The 16,246-nt window shown below is 36.6% G+C and overlaps 1 long non-coding RNA gene across 1 annotated transcript; it reads right to left on the minus strand.

Annotated features, from left to right (window-relative positions):
• Positions 1–7,781: 7,781 nt before the first annotated feature.
• Positions 7,782–14,564, minus strand: LOC135206418 (uncharacterized). Its single transcript, XR_010312735.1, has 3 exons — positions 14,431–14,564; positions 8,166–8,333; positions 7,782–7,993 (listed from the first exon to the last, which is right to left on the minus strand). It is a non-coding gene; the product is annotated as an uncharacterized LOC135206418 (long non-coding RNA).
• Between the last annotated feature and the right edge of the window lie 1,682 nt (positions 14,565–16,246).

Consider the following 16,246-nt stretch of genomic DNA (forward strand, 5'->3'; position numbering starts at 1 on the left):
CTGATAAATACTGATGGTTCTTGACTTGAACCTACGACAAAACACACATTCTCTAAGGTATCTCTTAACCACTGAAAAATATGACGGCACGTAAAACCGCTTTCTCATTTCTGACAAAACAGAGTAACATCCCGTATGGTTGAGCTTTTTGTGTAGGTTGTGCACAATCAGGGAAGTTAGATGGCTATTTTTAGCCAGCAACAAAGGAAAACCATGCCTCCGAATGAGTTTGTCACACTTGCAACGTACTCGAAGCATACCATCATTGTCAACGTAAATATTAAGCTGACCTACTATGTTAGGCATGTCTTTTTTTTTTCTTTGAGTAGGACAGCTGAAATATGTAAAAACCTCAGGGAAATGTGCACGTTGATCCTGTAGTATAACTAACTTGCAAGCTCTTTCATGTATACTATTGCTCTTTAATTTTAAGTGAGCAAATTTATTGGAGTGCTTAGCTTTCAAACGACCCTTTAACTTCTCTACGAAAAGAATAACTCTCATGAATAGATACAAGTAAATCAAAACTGGAAAATTCTTCAAATGAAAGAAAATATTCAAAATTATCTGACATGGCCACAACATTCGAACTAGTACACATAGACTCCTCTGTTTCCAAAATATTTATTATCCAGCTTGCACTCTGCATAAGGATTTGGAACCATAAATGATGTTACCATTTTCACTGCATCGGAAGGTTTCCTTATCCTTAAAACATTCAGGACCAGAATAAAAATTGGTTTGCAGCAACTTACGATATGAAAGGCAACGAGTTATGGCATCTGCGGGATTTTCATTCCCTCCAACAAAAGCAAAATGGACTGGGTGTTTTGCACAGAAGTTCTCTACATGCTGAATTCGATTCATCACAAAAACTGACCGTTTCTGCATTTTTGACAATTTATTAGTAATAGAATTCAACCAAGAGAGCGCTACCTGACTATCGGAAAACACATTAAGGCCAACAATATTCAAAGGATTGATGCATAATGGTCCAGCTAATTCGTTATACAAATCTAAAACCACTTCCGTTGCAAAGGCTACTCCCTGCATCTCCAAAGATGGAATGCTTTTACTTTTCAACTGCCTATTTATCATAAGATTTTTTGCCATTACAAAACTTGACAACATAGAATCAATATCAATGATGTACACACCACCACCATATAGTAATTTAGAGCTATCACAGCAAGCAGCCAAATGAAATTTTCCATCCCTACGTCCAACAAATCTATCAATAGCAATATCAGGAGTAGAATTGGCCTGATTAGCGATATTGTGCCATTCTTTACGTAACTCTGGTGATAATTGATCATCCCATCCTAAATTTCTATCACACTGAAGACCATGAAATAATCTGCTTCGATTTAGGATGGGTCCAGTAAAACCAAAAAGATCAAAGCGAGAGGCAATGGTACTTAAAATTTCTCTTAGTTGTAGCCTTACCATTCAACTGAAATCTATTTGCTAACAGACAATCAAGTGTTCGATTCCACTGCATACCAAGAAGTTTAACAACCTCTGCCGTTTCAGAACCTGTGCAGGAATCTATTTCTCCCTGTAGAGACCGGTCATTAGTAACTAACTGTTGTAAATCAAAACCATAAGGAGAAAATATAGATCCTACCACAGAATATGCCCAGTGCAGATTCTCAATTTCATTTGCACTAAAAGCACAATTGTCCATATAAGACAAAGAACAAATGCACCTTGTCAAGGTTCAAGTTAAATCCACAAAATTAACAATAGGTTATATGGAAAAAACAAAATAGTTACATTTAATTAACAAAACTTCACATATCAAAATATTACCAATTAATTAATATAACCAACATAATAAACTAAATATTCTGCCCAATACCAAATCCAAAATATCATATGGTATAATAACCGTACTCACAATGATCAGAGAAGTTCTTAACAAGCGCTTACGAGGCAGGAGCTGGGACGAGACACACAGGTGGCAAATAAGCCAGAGCGAAGGAAAACATGAGGGGGGGATGGGGAGAGAGGGGGAGTAACGAGAACGAGACAGGAGGGGGAATCAGAAGGTAGGTTTTACAAGGATACTGGAGAGCTACATTTCAACTTAATTTCAGGATTTCGTACTTATTACGAAAGAAGGTTACCATTAGTTATTTATTTAGGTATATACAATATGTACACGGATCCATTTAATTAATGAAGAAAGCCGGTACTTGACATCTCCTCCCCGCTGAAGATATCGTAACCTATGAAGGTACGATATTCCCTGGTACGGATGTTCTTGACAGTGCATCAGCTATACGATTGTCTTGACCACGAATGTGCTGAACACTGATATTGAAGTTTTGCAAGTAGAGAGACCATCTTAATTAAAATTTTCTGGTTCACATTTCGAGCTCTGTTCAAGAAGACGAGGGGGTTATGGTCGGTGTACACAGTAATGGGGTTATTTGTGGAAACGTAGACTTCATATTTCTGCAAGGCTTGTTCTATAGCTAGGAGCTCTTTCTCCACAGTAGATAGCGACCTTTGGTGTTTCTTCAACCTGCATGAATAGTAAGACACAGGGTGAAGCAAGTTTGTTTCAGGCTTCTCTTGTAGGAGGACAGCACCAACCCCGTAGTCACATGCATCTACCTGGAGAACAAAAGGTTTTGAAGGATCAGGAGTTGTTAATACTGGTTTACAGCAAAGTAGGCTTTTGACCTGTTTGAAGGAGTCTTGACAAGATTCATCCCATACGAATTTGGTCTTGGTACTAGTCAAGTTTATGAATGGATGAGCTAAATTACTGACATTCTTGCAAAATCTGCAGTAAAAGGAGGTCATTCCAATGAATCTCATTACTTCTTTTCTGTTTGTAGGTACGGGATAATTTAATATAGCTTCTATGTTAGTGGTTTTAGGCAAGATTTCCCCGCTTCCAATAACATGTCCCAAGTACTTTACACGAGCTTTAGCAAAGTTTGATTTAGCAAGATTTATTGTCAAACCCAACCTTCTAAATCTATCAAGAAGTGCTTTAAGCTTACCAAGATGTTCCTCCCATGTGTCAGATACTACAAGAATGTCATCCAGGTAACCGTAAACCCCATCCAGATCTCTTATGACATCATTTACCATTCTCTGAAATGTGGCAGGTGCGTTGCACAGACCAAAAGGAAGTCTTCCATATTGGAACAACCCAAAGGGAGTAATAAAGGCGGACATCTCCTTCGCTCTCCCTGACAATGGGACTTTATAATAACCCTTCAGCATATCGACTTGTGTTAAATATTTCGACTTACCAATGGAGTCCAATATATCATCAATACGTGGCAGGGGATAACAGTCTCTTATGGTTACCGAATTTAATTTTCTATAGTCTGTACATAACCTGACCTTACCATTAGACTTGGGCACTAGTAAGCAAGGAGAAGCCCAAGGAGACTTGCTAGGCACAGCAAGTTTATGCTTCAGTAGATACTCGACCTCTTCTTGCATTACCTTCCGTTTTTCAAAATTGGTTCGATAGTAGTTTTGTCGTATAGGACGAGTTCCTGGCAATAACTCAATGTCGTGAAAAATAACACTGCATTCTCGGGGATTATCACTGCATACATCTTTATACTGTCGTAGCAGATTCTTAATATCACACCGTTGCTCCTCATTTAGGTGCTGTAGATACTGCGGAAGAGATTCTAAGATTTCTTTATTAGAAAAGTCAGCCCAAGATGGGATTTCATCTAGGCCTAAAGAATTTACATCCTTTAAGGTGGTGGACTTTTGTTTTACAATATCAGTGTCTCTGGAACAAAATAGAGCAGCAGAGGAATCGGCATGATATTCTTTAAGCATATTGACATGGACTAACCGAGTGCTTTTACGTCTATCTGGAGTTTTTATGATATAATTCTGATTATTTAAACGTTTCTGTATAACATAAGGGCCAGAAAACTTACTTTTAAAAGGAGAACCAGTAATGGGATAGAAGGCCAAGACTAAATCTCCCACATTAAACTTCCTATCTTTACTGTTTTTATCATACCTAATTTTCATCTCTTCTTGATTTTTACACAAATTGTTTGGAGCAAATTTATGTATCTTATTAATATTTCCCTTTAATTTCTGTAGGTACTGATTCACTGTTATAGCCTCTACGTTATACTTGTCAAGTAACTTATCTTTAACTACTTGTAAAGGACCACGTACTTTACGACCGTATAGCATTTCAAAAGGTGATACACCTAGAGACTCAGAAGGTACTTCCCTAATTACAAATAGTAAATAGTCTATCCCTTCATCCCAATCAGATTCAGATTCAATACAAAATTTCCTAAGCAACGACTTTAAAGTCTGATGATGCCGTTCTAATGCTCCCTGAGATTCTGGGTGATAAGGAGATGAGACACTGTTTTATACACAACTCATTCATAGTTTTCTGAAAAACATCACTAGTAAAATTGGTACCCCTATCACACTGTATTTCCTTAGGAAACCCGTAAGTTGTAAATACTTTGAGTAAGTGGTTAAGAACATTTTTAGAGGAAATATTCTTGACTGGAAGTGCAATAGGAAATCGTGAGGTAGGGCATATTATAGTCACAAGATATTGATTACCTTCCTTTGTCTTAGGCAGTGGACCTACACAATCAAGGATAATTCGATGGAAGGGCTCATGAGGTACAATAATAGGATTCAAAGGTGCCTTTGGTATAACCTTATTAGGTTTACTGGCAATTTGACAAATATGACTGTTTAATGAAATTTACAACATCCGCCTTCATTTTAGGCCAGAAAAAATCATAAGCTAAGCGTTTGTAAGTTTTAGTAATTCCAAAATGTGAATAAACATTATGAGCGAGCTCCAATAAATCTTTACGTAAATCATGAGGGACTACTAACTGTTCTCTGTCACTCCATGTTTCATCATTACCCAGCCTAGGAGGTCTATATAACCTGAAAAGTAAATCATCCTTAAAGTAATATCCAGGTACCTTTTCCATTCCTTTCTCCAATGCTTGCTTATAAACACCCTTTAAAGTTGGATCTTCTCTCTGTAACTTTACAAGGCTTTTCTTGTTCATTTGTACTTTATCTGCGAGGTTGGGTACACTTACTTTCACTCGATCATTATTAACCATACTGCGGGTCGTCACATTAACACAACCCTCCACTTTTGACTCCTTTTCATTTTCCTCTTTTTCGTACTCACTATCTCTTTCATTCTCACTTTCCTCTATTATTCCAGGAGTTTCATACATTATCAGATTGGGTAACAACAGTTCTCCAGCAAGATCGTTACCAAGTAACACTTGTACATTTGGCAAGGGGAAATTCCCTTCTCTAACAGCCATTTTTACTTTACTAGTTACATACGGACAATCCATGAACACATCTGTAAGCGGCAATAGTTTAGCGTCAGTTAAATCCCTGACTATAACATTTTCATCAAGCAATGTGAGATTTGGAACAACACTTAATTAAAATGCTTTGGTTTGAACCTGTATCCCTTAACATTCTTACTTTAATGGGTTTATCACTACTGTGCAATGATATTGTACCGTTACAAATGAATTTTTCAAACATTCTTATCCTGTGATACGCAATGCATTGCAGATTCTTTACTGGCGTTTGATTTGTATCCTGGGAACACCTTAACTGGAGCTCTGTTTTCAGTGTCACTTTTCCCCTCTTACATGCAGGATTTGGACAATTACTAATCATGTGGCCTTCCTTCTTACAATAATTGCAAAACAAACCCCTATCAGTCTTCCCATCTTTATCACCCAGCGGTTCTGCTCTATGTTGCTTAACATTACCCAGACTGCCTTTGTGTATTAATGAATAGTTATCAGCCAAAACAGCTGCCTTTTTGAGATCCTTCTCTTCCTTATCAGCTATATACAACATGATATTTTGAGGGGGACGTCTCTTAAATTCCTCAGTTACAATGAGATTAATTAATTCCTCATAAGTAACTACATCTTCTGAGTCAAGCCACTTCTTAAACAACCTTAATTTTTCTGCAGCAAATTCAGTCCAAGTCTTAATATGGGGCTTAACATAATTACGAAACTTCTGACGATAACCTTCACTAGTAACAGCATATGCATCTAAAACAGCTTTTTTGATTACCATATAGCTCAATTCGCCTACCAGACTACCAACAACAGTGGCAGCTTTCCCGACCAACTTAGGCTTATTGAGCCACACCCATTGTTCAAGAGGCCATTTCATGTAAGAAGCCAAGTCTTCGAAATTCTTAAAAAACACGTAAACTTCAGTCTCATCGAACTTAGGAACTAACTTAATGCATCTAGTCAAATCAATTTTCATTGGTTGTTTAGCTTCTAGTTCTAATTCTTGTATTTTATTTTCCATAGCTAACCTGATTATACTCTCTTCCACTTGCTGAGCTAACCGAGCTTCATAGTCTAATTTAGCTTGAATAAACTCCAATTCCTTTTGCCGTCTTTCTAATAAAACCTCATTTTCCTTTTGCTGTCTTTCTAATAAAGCCTGATTTTCTATTTCCAACTCTTTTTCTTCTCTAGTTCAGCATTTATGGTTTCCCTTTTTGTTTGCTCTAACTGAATAGCCAGCTTCATATACTCTACATCCGACGATTTATCACCCACGTCTACACTGTAAAAAATTTTCCGTTGAAAAAACGGTAAAAATCCTGGCAGTAATGTTGCCAAGCATTTACCGTTAAAAAAACGGGTCCCGTAATTTTTAATGTACCGTATTTTCTCCCGTATTTGAGAAAATACCGTATAAAATTTTAACCGTAAAATTTACGGTTTTACCGTTAAGTTAACCAATAACATACCGTATAATTTACGGTTAATATTTTTACGGGATTTTCTCAAATACGGGTGAAAATACATATATACAGGCTGGGGCAAATCAAATGCCCGAGTTTTGATAGGCTATTAGGAAAAGTAAAACAATACTTACAGAATTATTTGTTGTTTTATTCGAATCAGTATACAATGCAGTTTGTGTGATCACTTTTTGAAGATGGCATCAGGAAGATGGTGGCCGTCTGTAGCGATGAACTCTTGAAGGCAATGTCTGAAGTTTTCAGCTGCTCTTCGGCTCATCTCACTTTCGGCCACACAGTTTGGAAGAATTGAAGATGCGAATCCGGGAGGAAATCGCTACAATACTCCTCGAGATCTGCCGAAGAGCAGCCGAAAACTTCAGACATCGCCTTCAACTGTGCATCGCTACAGATGGCACCATCTTCCTGATGGCATCTTCAAAAAGGATCACACAAACAGCATTGTATACTGATTCGAGTAAAACAAATAATTCTGTAAGTATTGTTTTGCTTTTCCTAATAGCCGATCAAAACTCGGGCATTTGATTTGCCCCACCCTGTATATCACTGCGCTACACAACCCCACCCGCCAAACTTTGGAGTGGCTAATTTAAGAAAAAAATAATCCTAAAAACATTTTTCATACCTTCCTTGTGGGGCCACATTTTATTAAACATTTGTAAATTTTACCAATAGTCATTTATACATGTTTTTTTAAATTTATTTTTGTAAAATTATAATTACATCTCATACAATATCAAAACAGATAAAAACTAAAATTGGTAACAAATCCTATACATGTAACATATTTATGTAAATTTGATTTTTTGACAGAGTATACAGTAACTTTTGGGATTTGTACATGATTTTTCTAATATTCTTTGAATTTAATGTTAATATTTCTTTGCATTTTATGTTACAATTGAAATAGTAAACCAAAAATTCCTTGTGCAGGTCATATATCCAATTGGAGAAAATAATGAGAAGATTAACTTTTAAAAAACTTTATTCTTGAAAAACAGATTTATAACTTTAACACAAAATTAAACATTAATTATTTATACAGAAGAGTGTGAATGCTTTTTCACTCCTTATTCCATAAGCTCATTGAACTTTAATATTCTTCAATGGGTGTGTGCCACGTTTTTCTTTGTTCTGGTATTTTTTGTCCCTTTTTCTGCATTTATTTTTCAGAAACACCTGTAAAAATGACAAGATATATGAACATAATGGTAAAAATATTGTAAAACAACTGCTCACCACCACACATATTACAAAGTTACAGTACATGGACATTTAAATATAAATTACTTCCCTGATATTCTTAAATTAAAGAAAAAAAAAATTCAAGTAACTTATTACAACAGCTTACCTCTGCATAAATTCCATTGTGACTGAAGCTTCTGATGGGTAATAAATATCATATATCAAAAATGCTGCGAAAACCATGGCCATCGCAGCACGAGTGAAGTCAAGTCTGAGTTGATGAATCTTCCATCAACTGCAACTATGAAGCGGATAGCCTGGAGCACCGATGTTCCTGAAAATTAAGCCTTGGTGAAATACTCTAACAATAGAATTTTGTAGTAGCATGTGTGGTGGGAATAGAAAGCATGAATTAGATGAGAAAACAGAGAAAAATGCCAATCTATATATATTATTTAAGTGAAGCATTGTTTATTGCAGAAACTGCCAGGAAAAAAAATATTTTCACAGTGGGTGACAATTAGAAGGCCAAACACTAACAACTGGTAGGAAGAGTAACTGATATTACATAAAAAAATTATGGATTTTACTAGACAGGACAGCTTATGGGTATATCATGCATTAGAATGCAGATTAACAAATTATAAGGTCCCTGCGAGGAAGTTGCAGAATTCAAGTACTAATCATTGCACACATACACTAGTACATTCATACTATGAAAGGCAAAAATTTTGAGTTATATAGCATGGAAATAGGAATAGGGAAGTTTAAAGGTAGTAATAGTGTGCAAATAAAGACAGTCCTGAAAATAGTATATTAGGAACAGCAGCATGAAAAGTTGAGATGTGGAATTAGAGAGGATCATATGGAGCATCACAAACAACAAAGAAAGGTATAAACTTTGAAATAAAATAAAGCATAAAGGTGGTTTCAAATTGAGAGATTCAGAGCATAAGCATGCAATGATAAGAAATCTTACTATAATGTATTAAGAGTTAGGAATGATCAGATTTAGTCACATGCAATCCTACTTATATATAGTATATATTTAATAATTATATGATTTAATGACTTAGATAAAAAAAAAAACCTTCCCCAATTTTGCAAAATTCAAGCAGGCCTAGGATCTACCATTGTTAAAGAAAAAGTTATCACATTATTTACATTACTACTTTTAAAACTTCTGATTCTTCCAGAATGACAGATTGAGTATTTTTTAAACTCATTAATAATCATGCTTAATTTAGGTTAAATTGGTGTTGGCAAAAAAAAAAAAAAAAAAAAAAAAAAAGTCCTTTTTGGAAATTTGGAAATGGCCACCCTAATACTAGGAGCTTCAATTCATTCCAGAGATGTATAACTTCAGTATTTGTAATAACTCTCTGCTATCATTTGTTTCATATTTCAATCACTATAGGCTACACAGAAATGAGATTAGTATGTGTATTTCATGCCCACTTGAGTGCTGTGAGCAAAATTTTAAAAAATACTCAATCTGTCATTATATATGTATATATATATATTACTACATACATATATACAATTACATATATATACATATATTACATGATATATAACATATTATATCCCGCAACAACATATATATGAATGCACTAACACAAATATATATACACACACAAATATATATACACACACAAATATATATACACACACAAATATATATACACACACAAATATATATACACACACATATATACACACACACATATATATATACACACACATATATACACACACATATATATACACACACATATATATACACACACATATATATACACATACATATATATATACATACATATATATATACATACATATATATATACATACATACATATATATACAGGGGGTCCTCGAGTTACGACGTTGATCCGTTCTTACGATGCATCGTAACACGAATTTCAGCGTAAGTCGGAACATTGAAAAATACCACATGATTTAATGTAAATACCTATCAATAACAACGAGAGAACAATTCCTTACCTTTATTAGTTTGATTGGCTTGCACACTGGAGAGGAAGCTGCGGTGCTGGAGAGACTGGGGGAGGTTAGTGAAGAGAAAAAGAACCTCCAGAAGTTGCTGGAGATGCTGAGGCAGATGATTCTTGAGGTGAGGCAGAACATACTAGTACTGGAGATGCTGAGGCAGGTGATTCTTGAGGTGAGGCAGAACATACTAGTGAAGATGTTGGGGCAGGTGAGTCTTTAGGTGAGGCAGAACCTACAGAAGGTGCTGGAGATACTGGGGCAGGTGAGTCTGGGTTAGCAGAACATTCAGAAGGTGCTGGATTAGCAGAGGCAGCTGAGGTAGAGGGTACAGGATCTTCTGCAGGCCTCTCTACCTTCTTAAAATACTGCTCCAGGTTAGTCTGAACAGAGAGCGACCTCTTTTCATCCAAGATCTCCTTGTAACACTGCATCAAATCCATGACGCCTCTGGAAACCCTAGTGAACCTGTCCAAGTTGGGATCCTGAGCCTCAAAAGTTGACAACGCTTGCTGCAACTCTGCAAAACCTCTTATCAAGTCCTGCCTTGTGAAAGCCTTAGGCTCTGGGGTGGGTGCTTCTTCTTCTTCCTCTATTATCTGCTTCTCCAGTTGTATCAGGTCCTCAGCAGATAACTCCTCGCCATGAGACTCCAGCAGCTCTGTAACATCATCAACCTCCATCTCCAAATTGATTTCCTTACTCAGGGCAACAACGTTCTTGACAACTAGCTGAACTGTGTCCTCAAACCCATGGAAATCATTCACAAATTGAGGACAAATTTTCTTCCAGACACCATTCATGTTTGTTTGCTTAACCTCCTCCCAGGAATTAGCAATGTTCTTTACAGCATCAAGGATGTTGTAGGATTTCCAAAAGTCCTTCAGAGTCAAGTCCTTCTTTGTTTCAGTTGCCTGTAAAGCCATAGCAATTGTCCTTCGTAGGTAGTAGGCCTTGAACGAAGCAATCACTCCTTGGTCCATAGGCTGTAAAAGGGCCGTGGTATTAGGTGGAAGGTAAACCACCTTGACATTAGGGTTGAAGTCTCCCAGCTGGGCAGGGTGTCCAGGGGCATTGTCCAGCACTAGCAACACCTTAAAGGGGATACCCTTGGAGGCGCAATACCGCTCCACACTTGGAACAAAATGGTTTACGAACCAGTCCTCAAACACTGCAAGTGTCACCCATGCCTTCTTGTTGGACTTCCAAATTACTGGTAGTTGACCCTTCCAAATGCCCATTGAGTGCCCTTGGATTTTAAGCCTGATACACCAACAAGGGCTTCAGTTTGAAGTTGCCAGCAGCATTACCCCCAAGAAGTAAAGTTAGCCTCTCCTTGCTGGCTTTATGACCGGGTGCTGACTTCTCCTCCTTGGCGATGTAAGTGCGGTTAGGCATACGCTTCCAAAACAAACCTGTCTCGTCTACGTTAAACACTTGCTGAGCAGAATAACCCCCCTCCTTAATTATCTCAGACAACGCTTTTAGGAAATTCACTCGCTGCTTTCTCATCCCCACTAGCAGCTTCACCTTGCAATTTAAGGTTATGGTAATTGGCCCGAGCCTTAAATCGCATAAACCAACCCCTACTAGCCTCAAAACTCTTCACTTTCACTTCCCTCCCCCTTTTCTTTTTTCATCGCTTCAAACAATCTTTTCGCCTTCTCCTGAATCACCATAAGGCTGACTGGGATACGCCGTTGATTTTGGTCTTCCAACCAAAGCACCAATAACCTTTCCATTTCAATTATTAGACCACTACGCTGCTTAGTTATCACTGTCGCTTTCATAGGAGCAGATCCTTTCACATGTTCAACGATGCGCTCTTTATCTTTGATAATGGTAGCAACGGTCGAACGGCTAAGGCCAAGCGAGCGGCCAATGTTTGTTGGCGTTTCTCCCTTCTCGGATCGCTTTATAATGTCCACTTTAATTTCCATGGTGATGGCCTTTCTTTTCTTCGATGCACTACCATCAGAAGAGTCCGCCTTGCGCTTGGGAGCCATAACAAAGAGCAAAAAGTTACAAAAAACGATACAACACGAGGGAGAGAGAGGCAGTGTAAACAACCAAAATGGCGTATGGGCGAGGACTGAGCGTAGCGAAGCGACGCCGTCCTCTCCCCCACAAAGCGTATTCTTCCGCCGTGCGCCTGGAACTAGTTCGCGTTTGTTTACGTTGCTTACGACGCTAAACCGCGTAAGACGGAACGACGCAAAATATATTATTTTTTATATTTTTTATGGGGGCGCGTTCGTAACCACGAAACATCGTAAGTCGAGACCAGCGTAACCCGAGGACATACATACATACATACATACATACATACATACATACATACATACATACATACATACATACATACATACATACATACATACATACATACATATGTATATATATCGTATATATCATATGTATATATATACATATATATATATTATACATATATATATATATATATATATATATATATATATATATATCATATATACATATATACATATATACATATATACATATATACTAATATACATATATACATATATCATATATACATATTACATCTATACATATCTACATATATAGCATAATATACCATATATACATATTACATCTAGTACATATTACATATATCATATATGCATATATACATAATATACATCTATAAGTATATATATATATTATATAATTCTTATATAATATATATTTATATATATAATCTCATGTATAATTATATATCTTAATATATAATTTATATATCTTATATTATAATAAAACTTGACTTGAGTGTTTTAAATCTCAAATAATGTATGAATAAAGAACTGAAATTGATTAATATTTAAATGTATTGAAGATGGAACAATTTATTACATAACTGGGGTGAAAAAATTAACATTACCTATTTCAGAAACTAAAGGAATTAGCAATCTGATGTTTACATTTTGCCCTTTTCCTTGCCATCTCTAAGAGTTTTCTGTTGGCTAGAAGTCTTTTGTAAATGGCTGGACAGATATAAGTACACTGCGGCTCCATGCCTAGTGTTCCTAACTGTGCCAACAGCCACTATATAAAATTATTGGCCTCATGAAAAAAAAAAAAAAATGGTTCTTTTGCCCATCAGTTCTCACTGTTTTCGTATATGTATTTGTTTATATTTTTAGCATTAATATATTTATTTGACAAACCCAAAAAGCAGGAGAAATTAGCGTCCTTCTTAAGGTGAAGCAGGACCGAGGACAGAATGCTAAAAAACAGGAGTGTCCTTCCTAAAGCAGGACGTCTGGCCACCCTACCTAATATGTAAGAAGAGGAATCTAGTCTAGGAAGTAATTTATTTAACCCAAGGTATTGTTTAAGCTGGCATAGGCTAATAATTATAATATAATCCACATTAAGCTAGTCATAAAAGATCTTGTTAAGTTTTCTCTCAACTCATAACCCTCCTGCAAACTGGTTTTCTCTTTAAATAGCCAAGACTATTTTGCTTGATATTCAGCCACGCTTTTTTAAGCTAATATCAGGATATTCCTTTGAAAAAGGGATTGCCACTCTACCTTGTTATTCTGCAACCTATGGTAGGTTAATACCACTCAAGGGTATAGGCTACATAAGACTGAACCAGAATATAGCCTTTACAAAGTCTAGAATACTATTTTTCGCACTAGTCCTTTTTAAGTCTTTTCAAGTCTAATACATGGTATTACTTCATTATAAATAAAAGAACATATTATGATTAATTATTCACACCTAAATGTACAGCTTACCAGATCCCATAAGTTCACAAGTTACATAACACAATTACTTGCCATGTACCCATACAGTTAGGCTAGTGACTCCCACAGAAGAAAGGCTGCTATTTTCACCCAGACTGGTTTAGCCTACGATAAACAACCGAGAGGACTAGCTGTGGCCACCTTAACCATCTTAGAACCACCTTCAGAAAAAGTACTTTAACATGTCCTGATACCAGAGATGGGCACCAGTCACGATCAACGGTCGTGAAGCAACACCTCGAGACATGAGACTCATGACTGGTACCCATCTCCTGTGTCAGGGTGTGTTGTTAAAGTACTTTTCCTGAAGGTGGGTCCGAACACGGTTAACGTGGCCGCAGCTAGTCCACTCGGTTGTTTACCCTATAGGTATGTGGTCTAGTTAACAATCTATGCTAATGGGATGTTTATCAAAAGTTTACCACATAGCTTCACTACACAATGTATGGTAATTGTACTTACTAGTCTGGATTATTTATTGCCATCTAATTATACAGGTTGTATTAGGGGGAAATACTCGTCCCGCAAAGCCGTCGACGAGGGCAGGGGTCCATACATAATAGTCCTAATCTAATTATAGGCCGCAACTACAGTAAAGTTTTATCATATAAAATAAAAAAGCATACACCTGGTCTTAAAACTCACCTGATGCTGTTCACAACTTCACTCTTCGTAACAGTAGAAGAAACCACAAGAAGACATCTGTGATGAGCTGAGGGGATTCGTTGTTTTCAAGTGACTTGTTTCGGCGCCTCCGCCCGCCAGAAATGAAAACACACGCATTGCGAAATGCGTATCGGGATAATCGTAGTATATATGATGTTTTTGGTCCTTTGAATATACAGTGGAATTTTTATTTTTTGCCCGTTTCATAAAACGTAATGTTGGAAATGGTAAATGTACAAGTATATTATTATATTAATACACTAATAATTCTGTAGTTACATGGGATGGTAGCGGATGGCAACTTCATATGGACAGATGCCAATGCGATAATAATAAAACTAATAACTTCTACAATATTGTATTTTTAATGATTTAGTAGAAAATTTTAAGCTTTTAATGTTTCATATAGGCTTAGTCTTAACAATTAACACAATTCTGTCAGAAAATATTTAAGTTATATGAACCATTATGATAAGGACTATACCTCAATTACGGCCCTGCGACCGTAATTTTGGGCAGGATGTCTTATAGCAATGGTTTTACGGTAAATACCCGTAAAAGATATTAACAATTTACGATAAAACGGATGGCCACCCGTTTTCTGAAATACGGCTGGAAACCGTATATTTTTACGGTAATTTTCTGATTAAAACTACGGGTTTTTTTAACAGTGTACGATATACTTGCTGCCCTCAGAACTATCCACTAGGTCTTCACTTATACAATGCTGTACTATGTAATTACGTACAACATCCTTCTTTGCATTAGGAGGAAGAGCTACCCCAAATTTAGCTGCTAACAACAAAAGTTCATTCTTATTAGCGACAACAATGGAAGTCAGGTGTGACGCTGGGTCACTATGAAAATCATCAACACTAAAGAGCGGCATTTCGAGTTAAGAGAAGTCTACCTGTTAGTAACACCTTGTAAACAATTGCTACCTAAACACTTTAAATCATAATAAATGTGCACAATGGAAACTTGGAAGCGAATTCTGAAGTTAACACCTCGGAAAAGAATGCTTCGGACAAGGATAATTAGTTATAACGAGCATTTACACGAACTACCCATGTCGACGGCCGCTAAGCAAAATATGTTACCTTAAGATTTTCCGCTGAATGCTCCAAATACAACGAAAGTGGTTAATCAGTGCTCAAGACCCGATTATAAACTATTGGCTTAGTTACAACCGTAATTAAAGTTTAAAGACACAAGGTCGATGGTGGCTCGCGGACAGAACAATAGATACACCTCGTTAGTACTAAAAATAAAGCTTCTAAAAGGAATACGGTATCACTGTTGAAACATCACTGAATTACTTGCGCACTGTAACATTAATACTCAACACATGATAATCATATCCCACGATCAGAATACAAAATGTTACGTTGAAATGGATTTGGGCAGAATTTAATTTTAAATTTAGAGATCCCGGTCAGGCCCCCATTTGTCAAGGTTCAAGGCAAATTCACAAAATTAACGATAGGTTATATGGAAAAAAAAACAATTACATTTAATTAACAAAACTTCACATATCAAAATATTACCAATTAATTAACATAACCAACATAATAAACTAAATATTCTGCCCAATACCAAATCCAAATTATCATATGGTATAATAACCGTACTCACAATGATCAGAAGTTCTTAACAAGCGCTTACGAGGCAGGAGCTGGGACGAGACACACAGGTGGCAAATAAGCCAGAGCGAAGGAAAACGTGAGGGGGGGATGGGGAGAGAGGGGGAGTAACGAGAACGAGACAGGAGGGGGAATCAGAAGGTAGGTTTTAC

This window comes from Macrobrachium nipponense, chromosome 31, assembly GCF_015104395.2.
Source record: "Macrobrachium nipponense isolate FS-2020 chromosome 31, ASM1510439v2, whole genome shotgun sequence".
Taxonomy (NCBI): Eukaryota; Metazoa; Arthropoda; class Malacostraca; order Decapoda; family Palaemonidae; genus Macrobrachium; species Macrobrachium nipponense.